Source organism: Pinus tabuliformis, chromosome 4_2 (genome assembly GCF_031772625.1).
Source record: "Pinus tabuliformis cultivar Carrire ecotype Pingquan chromosome 4_2, CPIR1, whole genome shotgun sequence".
Taxonomy (NCBI): domain Eukaryota; kingdom Viridiplantae; phylum Streptophyta; class Pinopsida; order Pinales; family Pinaceae; genus Pinus; species Pinus tabuliformis.
The window spans coordinates 721,301,939-721,318,943 of NC_142304.1; positions in this window are offsets into that span (position 1 = coordinate 721,301,939).

Genomic DNA, 17,005 nt, shown 5'->3' on the forward strand with positions numbered 1-17,005 from the left:
ATATAAAGTGGACTATGAAAGTGCATTATGATGTACATGCTTTTTTTGTTTTTTGTAAGAACATGTTATAACTCATATCATTAATATGGATTCAACATAAGATTTGGACTATGAGATCTCTTATTATTTTTATATTGTATTTTAGAAATTGGTGTTATTTTTTAAATATGAAAAAAGGCGAAATAGTATTATAATTTATTTTTTGCTTTTAAGATGAATTCTAGTAAGTTGTTATTAGTGATGATATACATTAGTAAGATCTCGTAAGAATAAACTATGAATGGATTAATTAATGTTTTTTAGTATGTTGTCTTAATTCTCAATGTAGTATGAAGAGCAACTAAATTCACATTGCTTGATCTCAAAGTTTTTTCACTAGTAAAAGAAACATGATTAAAGAAATTAGAGCAAAATTCTTTCAAGTAGCATTAGCTACAAATAAGAATAACAAAGGATATGTATATCAATCAAACTATTCAGGGCCTTGTAGCACCACATAATTGACCCTACTACCACTGCAAAGGAAGGAGGGAGTGGAGTAACCACTTAGTTCTTGAAGACAATTGTGGATTAAAAGTGGAGAAATGGAGGAAAGTGGAGAAACTTCTATATTACTTATTAAAAGTAGATTTAATGTTTCATTTATTGTTTGATTAAATTTTAAATGCTACTAGGGCTCAAGGGTTTCTTTTATAGCTAGGGAATAAAGATAACTTAGAAAAGAAAGAAATAATTACCTCTTAGTTAATCTACATGATGTAGTAAGAAACATATTCAAACAAAAGAAGCTGGGGATAGATGAAAGGCACACATTTAGGCATTACAAGGGCTTTAATTTATAGTCGAAATAAGGGAGAATTGAGCATATTTCCACGCTCCAAAGCACTAAGAGTCTCCTTGTATCATACTTGGAACAATGTTTCCAAACAATGCAAATATATCTACAAATGCACTACACCCTTAAAGGTAAATAAATGAAACAATGTTACCAAGTGATGGACCAAATTAGCCCTCCTTGGAAGTCATGCGGACCGTTGAGTTTAATCTAGTATGTAGATTGACCAACAAGGTGGTAGACATGTTGGCGAATGAGGGTGCCAAAGAGGTGTCTGCGACGGACTAATATGGATTGGATGAAGTCCAAGAAGGACATTTAAAATATGATTATGTTCACTTAGCTAAGCTGGACATGAAAGAGAGAAGTTAGCATCAGACTAGGATTATGGCAGTGGTGATAGGCCCCAGAGAGGTCCAAAACCCAAGAAGTGATAAATGATCATAAGAATGTGAAAATCATGACCGACATGTAATCAATATGAAAGAAGGTTGTTATAGCAAGGTGGCATCAGAATTCTCCAGTTGCAAGGTACATGGATGGTCATAGCAGGAAAGGCAATGATAGAGGCCAGTAGTCCTCCTTCCCCCATGGGCTAGGCCAGAAGCAATATAAAATACTACTTGAATCGCTGACGCATGTAGTTCATGACTGTGTCAAATATGGAAATGATCAAAATATACCAAACGAAAATGAATCGGGTAAGTGAGTTGTGTGCAAGGATTAGTTTGTGCATATTATCATGCCGTGATCAAGTAATAATGGTTGAAAGAGGAAAGTTGTAGACTGGTGGAAGCCTCGAGCTCTAGGAAACAACAACTATTTATCACCCATACTACCTACCATTTTTCCAACATGAAAATGATTTCCCCAAAGTTATGATAAGTTTGTTATTGTGTAAGCTTGTAGTTTACAGAATTATGGATCACAACAGGCAGGCTTACCATAGGGGAAGGCCACAAGGAGGGCCGCAAAAGGACACCCCTTGGAAGCACACAAGAATGGAGAACGCGGCTCGGGATGTGACTCAATATTATGTGAATCTAGTCCTAGAGGAGGGTAAGTCCATTCTAGAGGCAATGGATCAAGCCGTTTGGGAACAGAGAGCTAACAAGTCAGAGGGTCGAGTCGCATAACATGTGGATTGGGTAATTGATACAGGGGTCATCAGGACCCACAAAACCCTCTACCACAAGACCGTGGACATAATGTGGCACATGAAGACGCTCATGGGTAAATTCATTGCAGAGACAAGCACTTAGGGGTCCCAGTCGAAGCAGCTCGACATTCTCCAGAAGCGGGTGGAGCGGCTGAAAACCCATCTGTAAATGCTGATGGATATAGAACACTGCCAGAAGGACCACATTAACACTATGGAAAACAAGTTTGATATTTTCTTGCATTATGTCCACCATTTGGACATAACTCCGAGAAATGACGAAGATTAACTAGCCAAATTGAGACGATTTTGTGTTCGCAACACAAAAGGGGAGGCCTTGCGCCAGGATAGTGACCAAGATCCACTTGAATCGACGGGAACCCCTTCCGGCAAAGACCATAAACACTAATATGGTTTCTTAATTATGCTAATATGTTATTGTTGGTTGTTTCTCGGCTATTGTTATGTTCCTTTTGTTATGTTCAGTATTAGTCACAGATTAGTTACTATTAGGGTTGAGCCTATTCACTAGTGTAGGAGGGCTGGTAGAAGTTATAAGGATGCTTAGTTTCGTATTCATTTTTCTAAATTTTGTAAATGGTTTTCAAAATGAATAACATTAGAAATATCATGACCAAAAGTCTAATGAAAACATGGATTTATTACAGCTGGTCTAGTTTCCAATCAGACAAATCAACTGGCATAGATTGTAATTTTATTTTGAAAGATGAATAAAATTCCCACCACTTACTTATAAAAAAAAGATGGAACAAATTAGCCCTCAATTATGAGGCACTCTCCTTGATCTAAATGGATCCTTAAAGAAACAAAATGGTTAATTTGTTATTTATCAATATTGTTATTCTCAAGAACCCCCAATTTTTGTTCTTAAGGCTTGTTTTTAGAAGCCTTGATGCCTCATAAAAAATTGTGAGAATCTTCAAAAAAATTATAGGGAAAAATCTATTCTTAGCTTTAGGCTACATAAATAGATGCACTAAGGAGTAGATCTTGACACTCCATGCTATGTGCATAGCATAAGGACTAAGGTGTTGGTCATGTGGTAAGGTATGCAAGTTAGAAGGAGGCATTACCTGCATGATTCACGCCCCTCATAAGTTAACATAGGTATGACCATCCTTGCTTTGCACTACACACTTCTATAAGGCACAATGGAAAATGCACCAAAGAATAAGTAAAAGAAACAAGACCAAAGGTTAAGCTCCATAAAGACCATTGTTTGTGGAGGTGAGTCATGAAAGAAAATAACTCCTTATTTCAAGCTCTACATAAAGGGGATAATGAAAAGGAAGGAAAATGATAATGAATAATGTAGCTTGATGCATCCTCCACTCCACAACAAAACCTCCATATTTTAATAGAACTAGGTGCCTTGCAATAGAGAACATGGTAGCCTACTTCACAGATGGCATGGATGCATAGAGTTTCAACACATGGACCCTTTGATGAATCGTGCGAGGCCACATGGTAATCCCGAGAAAGATGAAATTCCTTGAATTTTGTAAAATTTGAAATGATGGGTAAACATGCATAAGTATTATATCCACTTCTTCAAAGAATAATTGGGAGGTCAATGGAATTGAACATAGTGGGTAGTATAAAGAAAAAAATGACAGGTTTATAGTTGAATAGGAGTTTGACCAAGAACAATCTAGAGGAGGTTGGTTTGGATGTTCAACTAGTCAGAAGATAACATATGAGATATTAATCCATAGGTTGGGTTGATGTCAAATTTTGATTGTTAGTGGTGGTTAGAGAGATCACTTAGACATGGATGATTGACTAGTTATAGAAGACAAGATAACTTATTATATTAAGTTTTCCATTAGCACTATACATAGCATTTCTTGTGTTTATAACCAAAGATCCTTAGAATTGTAAAAACACCACCAACAAGAATTAGAGCAATGTTAGGAATGAGATCATGGCACAATAAAAATAAACAACATGAATGTAGAAATAGAACACAAAATATCATGATACAAGAGAGATACCAATATATGTGGTTCACTCGATATTAGCCACACCCACAAAGAAAACACTAGTTGCAACATCCTCTCCAGTACCGCACAATCTCCTCTCTTAGTTACAATGTTGTCTCACAGTACAAAATCACAATACAATGCCCTCATAAAAAAGGGTTGCCTTCTAAGGCAAGAAAACACCAACATAACTTCTACCACTCGATCTATGACACAATGATGAACAATATAGATTGACTACAATATTACAATCTTTTTCAAGGAAATCCCTCCTATAATTTTAATACTGTAATATTAAAATTAAAATATTTTACCCTATAATGACAATAATGAGGGGGAGAGACTCCCCACACTCCCCATTAGGAGCTAGGATTGAAATGAGGTTAACATAGGACTTTTAAATTAGGAACATAATAGGCTCCATAACCAACAAGCAAGACAACCATTTCTAAGCTAATGTTTTTCTAAATTGGATTTCCATAAGGTATCTCTTGTGGCATCTATGTATGTGTGATTGTACTACTAAATTATGATATCAAAGACTTGTTAAAGAAACCATGGTCAATGCTTTTGCACAATGGGTTATTATATTCTTTTATATATGATTCACATTATTCGACATTAAGGTCTATATTGATAAATCTTGTAGCTAGAGGCCTTTGATTATAGATTTCTCCCTCTATTAGTGGTTTTTGTAATCTTCCTTGAAGAGGGATTGAAATGATCCAAGAGAAACCAACAATGGAACACCCTAGATGGAATAAAAGAGATAGGAAAAATAATGAGGGTCCATCCTTATTGAAAAGAGTTTGTTGAGACAATAGTAGTTCTAAGTACCCCATGTACTTAAGGGAAAGGACAATGCAATCATAGTGAATATCAAACAACATTTTACTAAGGATTAAGAATCAAGTTGGGAACCTTTACAAATATGAAATGAGGGTATTTATATGCTAGATGAACACATGGTGTTTTCCATAAGTGTTCTTGCTCTTTTATGCATTAAATTTGCATCTTTATGTTCTTGCTATTCTATGCATTAAATTTGCATCTTTGTTTCATTTAGATATCTTCTAGAGAGTTGAGATAGATCTATACACTCTAAAGTTCATTTATATTGCCTATTTATTATATATTCTTATTTTTTTAAAAGTTTGATTCGTTATTTTAAAATTTGAAGCTCAATGTTGTATGTGAACCATTTTTGACTTATTTGAGGTGCATCATTATGCCATGTTCATTTTTTTTGTTTTTGTTTTTTTTTTTTTAATCTAGAAGAATCCTTAAGTTGTCAAAATTATCTATAGGAGGCCCATAGACACACTTGCTAAGGGTCCATTCATGGGGTGTCTACTCTTCTATCGTTATCTCAACCAAAACATCATCAAATATTTGAACCTAAGTTGATATAGTGTACAACCTACCTCTCACCATTTCAGCAAACCACCTTAACCTTTAACTTACAATTTCTTGAACTAACTATATGTTGTGTGTGGTTATTATCGATTTATTAAAGAGTAATTATGGGTTGATCATCACATTAATATAAATTTACCTCTAATTTAAATCTTAACTTTTGCCCATATATAAATTTATTCTAAACATTTATGAAATACTTTACATTTGACATATCAACATAATATAACAACATTAACCAATTTAAATTATATATATATATATATATATATATATATATAATTTATATAACCTAATGCATTTAGCATATGTACAAACTACACCAACCTAATAAAAAAAATATTATAGAAAACAATTCATTACATAAAATAAAAAATGAAAATATCAATATTATAACATTAAAAATACTATAATCACATTAATCTATTCTTATTATTAAATTTACAATATTATCGAAAACAATTCATGACATAAAATAAAAAAAAATAAGAAATTACTCTTATAACATAAAAATAAAAAATACTATAATCCCATTAACCTATTGTTATTATTAAATTTATAATATTATTAGCTATTATTATTATTAAATTTATAATATTATAATTATAATATTGAAAAATTTAAAAATTATAACGCATTATTATTCCTTTTATTTGCAAATAGCTTTTTATTTATATTTAATTTGATAAATTTTATATCAATTCATTCCAATTATTAATTTATTAAATCACAAACCTATTACCTACCAACATTTATTTATAATATTTATTGAGACTTTTCTAACCAATTTTTTGCTTTTCTTTATAATTAAAAATGATATTTCATAATTGTCAAGTTTGTAAATCAATAATTTTAACACTTAAAAATTTAAATATAAATATTAATACCTATTATATATTTATAAAATATATAAAATTTGATAAGTATAAAATAACGAATGTGCCGAACTTTGCCAAATAAAGGATGTAAGCCCTTTCCTCGTCTTACTGCCTTTCTCGACAAGAGAGGGAAAGATAAAAGATGAAAGGGAAAATATGAAGATCCATGGATAATGGATTTTGAGGTTGGTTTTTTTTGTTGGTTGGTTTATATTAATAAAAGAGTTGGGTGGTGTTTAGGTAGTGGTTAGGTTTAATTTAAATGAAATAATGATTGGTTTATTATTGAAATGATGTTATTATGCCTGCTGTTAGCAGGTATTGTGTGTTAGATTTTGGCTCGTTAAAATCGTGTAAAGAGTTTGAATATTTTAGATTTTTTTAAAAGTTAGTTTTTTTTTCGATTCATATAAAATTTAAATATGATGAAAATTAATTTTCGTACAATTTTTAAAAGTGTAACGGTGGGTGAAAACAAAGGAGTGGTTTACAGAGGTGGAAGAATTGTGTGGATGGCCAAAAATAATCAGAATCCAGGGGAAAATTTTTTAAAAGATTTTGTAGAGGTAGTGTTTGAATCGTGTTTTTGATAATGGAAATAGATTCAATGCCGTCAAAAACGTTTAAGACACCTAAAATTTTGAAGTTTAACAACTATAACTTGGATTTACAAAATTCCTTACCAAATTTTCTCTAAATATAACCAGAATTTCCATAACTTTCGGAGCAATTCCTCCAGCGCCTTAGACTACGGGGAAAACAAAAATCAGTTTGTAGATTTAAATTATTCAATGAACATGGTTACAGGGAGTCCTTGCTGCACGCAATCCAATTCTTTCTGACTCATATCCGACTTGATATTAAATGAATGGTTGCCAACTTGCCAAGTTCCCAGTGTTAAATCTCACTTTATCCCTTCCAGGCTGGCAGCTTTATCTTTTTGCATGATACCTTAACCAGTCGCTGATTGGTCAACATACAACAAACAGTCAGTGGTGCACTGAAAAACAAACCTGCAACTAGCATTAAAAGACCAGACAGGGTAAAAATCTCTGCTGTGCAGAGATGGAATTTGACGGGCATTTTGTGCGTTATAAGGCTTTTTGCACGTATTTGATGGCTGGAATTTGTCATTGTCCGTTTTGAGTGACGTGCCTGGAAGAGTAAAAGACAGATTTTTGACGTTTGGAACCTTTTTCAAAACGTTCTTACTCACCAAACGTTCTTGCGCAGCAAGTTTTTTCATATAACAGGTATTTTTTTGGGCAAGTTTTTTTAATTGAAAATATGCTAAATTCTAATTAGCGTTGGTATAGTTACAACTTACGCCCCTTTATTTTTCATATAACAAGGTATTTTTTGGGCAAGTTTTTTTAATTGAAAATATGCTAAATTCTAAGCAATAAACATATTAAATTACGAATCCGCATTATCTGGAATCAAAGTAGAGTAGGAACGGTAACTTTCTAGATAGTATATAGAATCACAATCCACCTTGCCTTCTGCTACTTTTACAGAATGTACACCGCCTTGCTTTTATAGAAAATTTGCAAATCAAAGCCAATGTGAAAGCCTTGTTAATATTGTTGGTGGCTGGCTTCATCCTTAAATTGCACATGCCCAGAAGAGCTTTGCGCTGTCTACTTCACTGACACTCTCTCTCAAGGCATATGCCCATTCAGACTTACCTTGCACGCCCAGTTCAAGATTGACTCCAAGGAAACTGCCAGGAAACTGCAAATTTGCGCTTCAGGTTAGTGATTGATTTTTCTTTTCTTCAAACACTGTGGGTCTGATTGCTGCTACGTTTTAATTTTTTATTTAATAAGTAATTTAATTTTTTATTTCACAAGAGATTTGTATGTGTAACTGCTCACAGCTCTTTAAAACAAGGGTTTATCACTATGCAGAGTATGGTTTCTTGGCCTAGAAATTGACATTCCACTGAAAGTTTCTTTTGGTTTTCAAAAAGCTTCTGGGTTTTTAAACTTATTTTATAGCGAATAAATCTGTTAAAACTTCAACTGATGGTGAAAAAAACAAAATTTTAATTTTAATGACCAATTGTAAATATGTAGATTTAATCAAATTGATTGGGAATGAAGTAATCTTTATATTCTGGAAATCTCTCTTTAGCCAAACATAGCATCTAAATATTCATGTGGCACAATGTAAATTGTTGGCTTTAAATGATAATTTAAATATATGAAATGGGTAACCATCAAGCTTTTTACCTTGGATTGATTATATACTTTAAATGAGCAAATTTCAAATGTTCAACACCTTTTATTGAAACCTCCACAATTGAGTTTTTTTAAATTTTGTTTTTTTTCCTTACTATAAATATATGAAAATTTTCAACATAATTATTTATTGAATGGTGATTTTTTAATCAAAACTTTATTAGTGAAGGGTTAATTTATTATGAGAACATCACTCTTGAAGGGCAAAATTTTTAATATAAAGTTTGTTGACGGGAAGCATAAGGACCCAAAACGTAAAAAAAAATTGTATGACGGGTAAAGATAAATCCAAATTCCAACTGTGCATACCCGATATGAATGTGAGTTGCCCACCACGTCAGCTCTGGTTTTCTGCCATCCATTTTGAGAGTCTTATCGGCTACAATATAAACTGTATCATTGGCATATATTGCTTCGTTTATTAATTAATCAATATCACAATATATATTAATTAATTGGGCCAATTTTATGTAACAATTAAGGGAGGGGGAGTAGAAATCTAGAGGTAGATTTTAGCCATAGTTGTTTATCTTTAGTGGGATATTTTGGAAGTTTTTAGCTAGATTTTTCTGGTTTAATTTTTCTAAAATCTGACATAGATTTTTCTGGTTTAATTTTTCTAAAATCTGACAGGAATTTATTGAAATCACAAGTTTGATGGGTATGCTTTAGAGATTTTTTAGGTGCTGAATCCATATATATAGTCAAAAAAACTAGTTTAAATAACACAAATCAAGATTTCACCTCAAAATTTTCTACCCTGGAAACTCCAAAAATCACACTAAAAACACTTCTTTTTTAGAATTTTCGACTATCAATTTTGTATATCTTTGTAATCCACATCCAAAACCATTAAAATGATAAAATAATTTAAAAATTTGTAAAATTTCTAAACCAAGTATATTATCATTTAAAATAGATTTTTGAAAATCTTCATCGATCAATTTTTTATATCTTTAAAATCCTCGTCCAAAATCATTAAAATGATAAAATAATTTAGAAATTTCTAAAATTTTTAAAACAAATACATTATCTAACGAATGACATATATTGCTTAGCTCGTTAATAAATCAATATAACAGTATATATTAATTGGACCAAGTTTATGCAACAATCAGCGGAACTCTCGAGGTAGATTTTTGAGAATCTTCGTTGGTCAATTCTATGTATCTTTGGAACTGCTGGCCAAAACCATTAAAATGATAAAGTAATTCGGAAATTTGTAAAGTTTACCATTAAAATGATAAATTTATTCGGAAATTTGTAAAGTTTCTAAACCATGCAATGATTCGGACAGATCTAACGGTAGACAAATTAAAATTATTTAAAAATAGAGTGTTTACGTGGAGGAATTGTTTGAATAGTTAAAAGTAGTTAGAATTGAATAAAAAAAATTTCAAAAAATTTTAGAGAAGCAGTATTCTAATTATGTTTTTGATAGTGAAAAAAGTTTCAGCATCATCAAAAACGTCCAAAACATTTAAAATTTTGAAATTTAATAGTTCTAATTTAGATTTACAAAAATCTTTACCAAATTTTCTCAAAATATAACCAGAATTTCTATAACTTTCAAAGCAAAAAACAGTATTTGAATCACGTTCCACACACCTAAAATTTTGAAGTTTAATAATTATAACTTAGATTTCTAAAAATCTTTATCAAATTTTCTCAAAATATAACGAAAATTTCTATAACTTTCAAAGCAAAAATGCAATATCGCTACAGCCTTAAAAATGATCTAAAACCATGCATGATCAAATTAATTTTGTGTTTATATCGGTACAAAAATTTTGCACGCCTCATGGCGGGCATCCAACGGTTTGTTCGCTGTCTGTTTATTGAGCAGGTTTTATTTTTTAATTTAATGGTTTTGTTTCCACCGTGTCGTCTGGTTCTTCAAATATTTTAGTGTTTTAAGATTTTCCAATTCAAATGTTCCATTATTTTAAGATTTTCCAAAATACAAGATTCCATTTCTATCTTTATATTTATGTTTTATCATTATTAATTTTATAACTATTTTAATTCTTCAAATTTTAAATATAATATTTCACTAAATTTTTTCTTTATAGATAACAAAAATAAAATATTACACTATGTTACAATTTTTGCTAATCACAAAATGAAATTAAAAGTAAGAAAATATATAGGATAATTTTTACTAATCACAAAATAAAATTAAAATTAAGAAAATATATAGGATAGCTACCAATGTTGATATGATTTGTGAGAGTCTTCTATAAATAATGTAGTGATATGAAATATAAATATATGAAACTTTTTCTGAAGATAGACAAACTATCTTGGACATACATTCCAATTTGGGACCATCCACTTGAAGAAAATCTCTTATACCTAACTAGATCTAACCAACTACTAGAAAATAGGAACATAGACTTTATTGTAGAGAACCGATTCTACCTAATAATGACCACTAGACAAATTACCAAGTCATCAGGGGCACATGATAAAGAGGTATGCATGCCTCTCTAGGTAATACAACAATGTCCCTTTTTCATGTTACTAGTTACATGTACATACATCGGTGCAAATTCTTCAAGTATCATTACATCAAATAAACAAAACATAACATATAGAGTACAAAGCTCTCTATAAATAATGTAGTGATTTGAGATATAAATATATGAAACTTTTTCTCAAGATAGACAAACTTTTTTGGGCATACAATCTATTGGTTAGGGGAATATCTTTGCCACACACCAATCTAGGAGCCATCTAGTTGAAGAAAATCTCTCATACCCAACTAGATCTAACCAACTCCTAGAAACTAGAAACAAAGTCTTTATTATAGATAACCAACTCTACCTAATAATGACCAATAATACTAACACCACAAATAAGATCACGCACAAGACAAGTAAGAGTTACAAACTTTAACACTCTTGAGAACCAACTCTACCTAATAATGACCAATAATCCTAATAACACAAATAAGATCGCACACAAGACAAGTAAGAGTTACACACTTTAACACTCCCCCTTGATGTCGTTGAGCTCTTCAACATCTTCTCCTGTAAAGAAAATGCATCACTATGACTTGAAGAACCTCCTCAATAACAAAGTCCATATCCTGGTTCTATCGTCTCATACCTCGATCATGCACAGGAAATTTTAGGAGCAGCTTCCTAGATGGCTTAATTTTCCATGTTTTTTTTCCAAAAAATAGGTTAATTTCATTTTTTTCTAAAAATGATTCACCAAATTTTATAGGATAAAATTATTTTAACTTAAAAATCACTAAAATTTTATATATGGTTATATAAAATTGTTGGAAATTTCAATATTTTTATAAAGATATTGTTAAACATTTGACAATTTGCATATTAGAGACCAATACAATTCACCGAGGTTTTTACGCTTTAAGATAAAGTTCCATTCATGCAAACATCACCAAACTATTGATGTCCATATAAAGGAACATCCATCCTCCAAATTGCGTCAGTACTTAACTACTACAATCACCAATCTAGTAGGATGTCCCTTCATGTACTTGGTTCATTCAACCTCTTGATGAAATCCCCTTGAATGTAAAACTTCACCTCCCAAAGTCTACAACCAAAAAATTGGTCCACTCATAGAGCATCCAATCAACACAAGGCCCACTCCCCCAAGTGTTACAGAAGTCCTTAATAGAGGCGATTGAACTAAACTAGACAAACTACCAAGTCATTAGGGGCATAAGATAAAGGGTTATGCATGCCTCTCTAGGTTTTACAACAATATGCTTTTTTCATGTTACAAAATTACATGTACGCACATAGGTACAAATTATTCAAGTACCATTACATCAAAAAAAAAAAAAAACATAATATATAGACTTGCTACAACTACAAAATGTTATTCATATTATCATACCATTTTTTAGTATGTTATTATTCCAAACAAGTAAACCTATATTTATGCACAATCATCCAACCTCAGTTGTTACCACAACCAATATACTTTGCTGCCATAATGCTTCCACAAGCATTGTCACTTTCTTTCCTTAACCAAACTCTAAAGATCTCTCTGTTGTATCTAGGATGTCACTATCCTCCCCACTACAAATTCATCATTCCACTCCAAAAAATTAGCTTGCAATCAACACTTGGTTTTCTTAAGCGAGAATAATGCAACTTGCTTCCACCTCAAAAAGTGTCCATGCTCCTCCCTTCACCTGAAGAACTGTCATCATGTACTAGTTAGAAACTAATCATGCCATTGATACCTTAGATTAACTAGGAACTTGTTATACTCTCGGCCCTAACATCAATATTACCATGAAGGGCGATTCAATTACCATCCCATGGACCTACTTCCATCTATCGAGATACATGTGTGCCATCCATTATGCTCGTGATTAATCTAGGAAAGTAGTTTGGATATGAGATGTACCAAACTCAATCATACACTCTTTGCACTTGATAATCAAGACTTATAATGCAACGTTTGACAAAAAGTCTATGGAGAAAAACATGTCGCTAAAACTCATTTCCATCTACAACACTCCTTACTAAGTAAACTATGGAATGATTTTACATCACAAAATATTGTGACACTACAAATTACAGTAAGAGATAATGACGCACATGACAAAAATATTGTCTTCCTATGCAGTCACTCAGGTATTGTGTATCTCCATCTTCATCTTGGTTTTAGTGATTTTATTGAATCTCCATGTTTAAAAACACTTATTTGATAGAGCATCAAATTCTAACAAAATAGCTTCACCATAATATTGAAGTTACTAATCTCAATAACAATTGAACTAATCCAAGACAAAATATTTACAATCACCAATTTTTCCAAAACATTTTCATCCAATTCGGAATATTTTCTAATCCCTTCCGAACACTTAACTCATGCTTGCATCTTCTTGTTCAGGCTTTGAACCTTGCATCCACAACTTTACTGAATTGGAAACCGCTTTCACACCAGGTGAAAAGACAAATTTGGATGATTCTCTAATCCCTTCTGAACACTTAACTCATGTTTGCATCTTCTTGTTCAGTGTTTGAACCTTACATCCACAACTTTACTGAATTGGAAACCGCTTTCACACCACGTGAAAAGACAAATTTGGCATCATCTAGACTAGGCATTCTATAAGCCTTTAGTCATCCAATCTTGATAACCTCAACAATAAGACTTAATTTCTCTAACCATAACTATTGCACCTTTAATTTTCAAGCAATGAGAAGAAATTTCCATTTTATCAAAATCATTGAAGTTGATCCCAAGGAATCCTATTTTGCTTGATAGAACATTCCACAGCTAAAGTCTTTATATTAATAAAAGAGTTGGGTGGTGTTTAGGTAGTGGTTAGGTTTAATTTAAATGAAAGAATAATTGGTTTATTATTGAAATGATGTTATTATGCCGGCTGTTAGGAGGTATTGTGCATTAGATTTTGGCTTGTTAAAATTGTGCAAAGAGTTTGAATATTTTGGATTTTTTTAAAAGTGATTTCTATTTTCAATTCATATAAAATTTAAATATTACGAAAACTAATTTCCATACAGTTTCTAAAATTGCAACGGCGGGTGAAAACAAAAGTGGGTTCGTACATTTAAATTATTCAATGAACGTGATTGGCGGTTACAGGGAGTCCTTCCTTGCTGCACGCAATCCAATTCTTTCTGACTCATATCCGAATTGATATAAAATGAATGGTTGCCAAGTTCCCAGTGTTGATCTCACTTTATATTTTCCAATGCCTGCCAGGCTGGCAGCGTTATCTTTTTGCATGATACCTTAACCAGTCGCCTTATTGGTCAACATCCAACTAAAAGTCAGTCGTGCACTGAAAAACAACGGCAACAAATATTGAAAAAGCTGCAACTAGCATTAAAAGACCGGACAGGATAAAAATACCTGCTGTGCGTACGCCCATATGAATTTTAGAGGTAGATTTTTTAGAATGAGTTTTTTTTTTTTTTTCCGAAGGTGGCAAAACCTATCAAACTCAGGTGTCAAATCAACAGTGAGGACAGCCATCTCTGGCTGCTATCCGCGAATGTTGGTTTGACTCATCACTGTTATCAAGGAAAACCACGCCACCTGTAATAACCCGCTGGTGGTCCGTAAGGGAGCAGGCTTTCACTCCTGCCAGATGCCTCTGGGTCTTGGGCCGTTAACCTGTTTCCTTACGTCCGAGGAAGACGAGCTCTTAGCCAAGCAGAAGCAGTTTTACGGCATACTCCAGGCCGAGATTTTTTAGAATGAGTTGTTTGTCTTTACTGTGATTTTTTGGAAAATTTTTTGATAATTTTTTCTCCTTTAATTGTTTTAAAATTTGACGGGAATTTATCGAAATCACAAGTTTGATGGGTAATCCTGCACAGTAGAAGTGACCTAAGGGTTTTTCAGTGCTGAATCCATATATGGAGTGAAAAAAAACTAGTTTAAATAACACAAATCAAGACTTTACCTCAAAATTTTCGCTGATATTGAAAACTCCAAAAAATCACACTAAAAACAATTCCTTTTTAAAATCTTCTCAACATCATTAAAATCCTGATACAAAACCATTAAAATGATAAAATAATTTCAAAGTTTGTAATATTTCTGAACCAATTACATTATCCGTTGAGGTAGATTTTTGAGAATATTCATCGATCAATTTTGTATCTCTTTGGAATCCCCGTCCGAAATCATTAAAATGATAAAATAATTTGGAAATTTCTAAAATTTCTAAACCAAGTTCATTATATTGCTTAGCTCATTAATAAATCAATACGACACTATATTAATTGGACCAATTTTATGCAACAATCGGGGGAATTCTCGAGGTAGATTTTTGAGAATCTTCGTCGGTCAATTTTATGTATCTTTGGAACCCAAACCATTAAAATGATAAAATAATTTGAAAATTTTTAAAGTTTCTAAACCAATGATTCGGACAGATGTGACCGTAAATAAATTACTTAAAAATGGAGTTTACAAGAATTGTCTTTACAGTGAAAAGTGGCTTGCATTTAGATTAAAAAAAATTGTGGAGACAGTGTTTGAATCATATTTTTGATGGTGGAAAAAAATTAAGCACCATCAAAAACGTCCAAAACATTTAAAATTTTAAAGTTTAATAACTCTAACTTAGATTTACAAAAATCCTTACAATTTTTTTTTCAAAACATAATCGAAATTTCCATAATGTTGGACACCTAATCCTCAATGGGTTAGTGTGGAAGCCGAATAGACAAAAGGAGTCCAAGAGACCTTGGGATGTGAAACCCAACGGTCACAATATGTACTATAAATGTATATCTCTTGTTAATAAAAATTGTTTCTCATGTTTTATCTTTCATATTCATTTGCTGCCCATGTGTGTTTAACATGGTATCAGAGCAGACGTATTCCTGCCCTGCATAATTACTTTGAGCCATTTGTTTTATGGCCTTTATGTGCAAGTCATTTCTGCCATCACTTATGCATTTCATGAATATTTACTCAGCTAAATTCTAGCTGCAACCTCTGTCATTTCTCCAGCCCTATTTTTAGCATTCCTAAAATTAGTTATAACTCCTTGACTGTGCCCTCTGTGCTCCCTGGGCTGCGCATAATTGTTCTTTCTGCGCTCTCTGGGCCCTCTACGTGATAATATGGGTAATGCTTGAGCGAGGAGGCCATAAACGCTGCTGCTCTCTCCACGCGGGTATTAACAACTCTCCATTGCTAACTGCTCCTATACGCTGCTACTCTCTTCACGCTGGTAATAACTGAGTGCCTAATTTATCTACTCCTGTGCTCCAACATAAAAAAAAATCTTCTCCAATCTTCACAATGCCACAGAAATAACATCGTCTCTCGTTGGCTCATCGTAATTAATTCCATGAATCCAAAGGTGATATAACTGCTTCATCTGCTATTTACCTTGTCGCTATTTTTCTGGTTGCGTATCTCTATACAGTGCACTTGTTTAGTATTGGGATTACTTTCTCTGCTCTTTGGCTACCTAAAGTGGTTTACATTGCCTTGAACTTAGCAGTTTCGTGGTTTACATGCTCTAAACTTCCGCAGTTAGCCTACATTGAATCCAACGCAGTACCCACAAAAATATTCGAAACACCAACTTGTAGGGATTTATGCCTGAGCGTTGCATTTGATAATACATCCTCAATGCTTCCATATAAAAGCCCTTTTTGACATAACCTCTGACGGTTTCCATATCACAGCATTGCTCTACTTGTGTTTGTGCGCCTTTTTCTGTATTGCATTAAAGATCAAAATTGACTGGTTTTCTCAGCCGGAGCAAAAGCTGGCTTTGGGAAGAACGCAGCAGAAGCTCGTGGAATCCATCAAAGACAAGCATCTGACGGAGGATTTTCGCTATGACATTCAAACGTTGGAGCGACTAATTCTCTGGTTGTGTGTGGATATTGTCTATATTAGAAGTTTGCTGATTCGACCTCTGAAAATATGTCTTTGATTCCCTGTGTTGTGCATTGAATGCTCTATCTCCTCACCGTCCA